Source organism: Acomys russatus, chromosome X, assembly GCF_903995435.1.
Source record: "Acomys russatus chromosome X, mAcoRus1.1, whole genome shotgun sequence".
Classification (NCBI taxonomy): Eukaryota; Metazoa; Chordata; class Mammalia; order Rodentia; family Muridae; genus Acomys; species Acomys russatus.
The window spans coordinates 34,461,262-34,463,819 of NC_067169.1; the positions used below are offsets into that span (position 1 = coordinate 34,461,262).

Genomic DNA, 2,558 nt, shown 5'->3' on the forward strand with positions numbered 1-2,558 from the left:
CATAGTTTACTGGGTTTTTTTTTTTCAGTGCATAAGTCTATTTCTAGATGATATAAAAGAATAACCTTAAAAAAAAACACCGATGGATCCCACAAGGCATGGTGGCCCATTCTTCCCACCCAGATAAAGAGACTTCTGTCTATATGTCTGTCTGCTCACCCACCTGCCTCCATAATCCCCTCTGCTGTAGGCATACTTCAGGTATATATTACTCTACTCCACAATAAACATCTCCCAAAAATAGAAGTCATTACTGCCACAAGTATCTCCCTTGGCTCCATACCCTCGTTTCAGACTACCTGCTGCTGTAGCACACTCCTGTCTTTTCTCCCAGTGGTTAAGGGCATGTTGTTATCCCACAAGAAGGCCACATTGGTCACATGGCTGCTGTGTCCACAGTATTTGTTACTGAGCGCTCTGGGGTAGCTGAACAGGTGCACTTTGCGGAAGTCATCAGCAGAAATCAGCAACTTCTCTTCATGAGAACTGGCCACAGCATTTATATTTATGTCATCTGCCTCCTTGGGTCAGATCCCCAACACCCCCAAACCCAACACACAAGTGGTGGTGGCCCATTCTCCATTTCTCATGGTGTCTGCACTGGTGATCTGCTTACAGGTGGTGTGGTCCCAGTACAGAATCCCGTAGTGTCCTGAGTTGGTGACAAAGCAGGTACTTTCCTGGGCCCAATCCAGGTGAAATGGCCTGAGCACTTGCCCAGGGAGATGACCTTGCAGCCACCCTGGTCCACCATGTACACGTACACCAAGTTGTCGTGGAAGCCCACAACCGGGTACGCCCCATCTGGTGAAAATCTGACCACAAAGATCTGATCATTACCATCTATGTGGATAGCCACCAGGTCATAAGTGCCTATACCCAGTAGCAGCCACCTGCTGGTCACTGTGCCCACCACCAGGACAGAGCCACAGGGGTGGAAGCCAGGCAAACAGGCAGGATCCTCAATGGTCCTGCTCCATAGGAGTTGGTGGGTCTCTGAACTCCCCTGATTCACCAGCTTATCTTGCCCACAAGTCACAAACTATGCCTGGCAAGGGTGCATGGCCAGGTCCCACCACTCTTCCACATGTCCATAGACAAGCAGTGAGAAGAAATCTGTGTGCACTCAGCCAACCATGATTGAGTTTCAGGTGGTCCCCACATACGATCTATTTCCCTGGCTCTCAGCCATAGTGCATACCAGGCCAAAGTCCTGTGGGATCTCTACCTCCTGCACCTTGAGGTCTGGACCACAGAGGACCACCCAAAAATCATGGCCCCCTCCAGGCACCAGAGTCCTGGCCCACAGGGCACTGAACCCAAATATGCCACCATCATGGGCTCCTAGTACTTCCTGAGTGATGTGGTTTCCACCTTTGCTGCAGACAGAGAGGTTCTTCCCAGAGTCTCCAGTTACCACATCACCACCTTCCAAGAAGGTAATACACAGCACATTTCTCATGTTTCTCAAGTAAATCCTGCCACTTGCTCACCCTGCCTCCCTCCAGGATTCAGGAAGTAGATGTGTGGTTTCCCACAGGCGATCAGCAGGCTGGGATCAGTGAGGAAGAAAGGTAGCTGCCAACACCACCTCATGGAGCATTTGGTACCTACTACCTTGCTCCGATATAGAGAGCACATGATCCTCGGTTTCATCCACTGCACACAACAGGTTGCCTCGTTTGATTTGGAGAAGGCCAAACATCACACTGCTCTGTCAAACACCCCCAGGCCCAGTACGTGTAGGGTGGAAAGAGAAACTAAGTCCCAGACCCGCACATGGGGTGGCAGAGATTTGCCTTCCTTTGTAGTGCCTGCCACCTGTCATGTGGTGATGGTGACCACATCTGGGTGAACGGTCAGACATTTGATGCCATCGTTGTGTCCCAGGCAGTGTTTTTGTCTCTCCTCTTCCACGCTGTATAATATGGCCACAGAGGCCACAAAGTATACCGCCTCTCCAGTAGGCAGGAGGTAAAGGCTGGTCCTGCATTTCCAGCCTTGAAATCCATAGACCCAGTCTAGCTTTAGCTGGCTGGAGGGCAGCTTGAGTGTCCAGGCTATAGACGGGCACTAGCTTGACGGGGATCAGCACGGTGACTGGGCAGCCCCTCAGAAACATCTTCACAGATCCCTCTTCCATGCTAAAGATAACTTCTTTGGCTTTCCCAGTTCTAACACTTACTCATGGCGGCTGCTAGCAGAGCTTCAGGTCGGGATGGGGGGGGGGTCATAGTTTGTTGTGTTAACTATTACTTTGTTTTCGAGTTCTATATTTTGGTCCTTGACAAAATGGCAATATGAATTTTGTGATGCACCGCACATCTAATATAAATAAATAACATAGTTCACCATAGGTAGTATTGAAAAGTCTTGTGCTAAACCAAATGGAGCACAACATGATTTCTTGTACATTTAGCCATTTATTTTAACTCTGGTGACTTACTCATAAATCATGGACACAACAACATAACAATTTGTCATGTTAATGTAATGGCTGGCATTTTAAATTTCCAAGCCCTTGTGTTTTTTTATATGTTTAATGTCTTCAAGTCATT

At 48.5% G+C, this 2,558-nt stretch overlaps 1 pseudogene; it reads right to left on the reverse strand.

The window, feature by feature from the left end:
- Positions 1-290: 290 nt before the first annotated feature.
- Positions 291-2,167, reverse strand: LOC127185699 (echinoderm microtubule-associated protein-like 2; annotated as a pseudogene).
- Between the last annotated feature and the right edge of the window lie 391 nt (positions 2,168-2,558).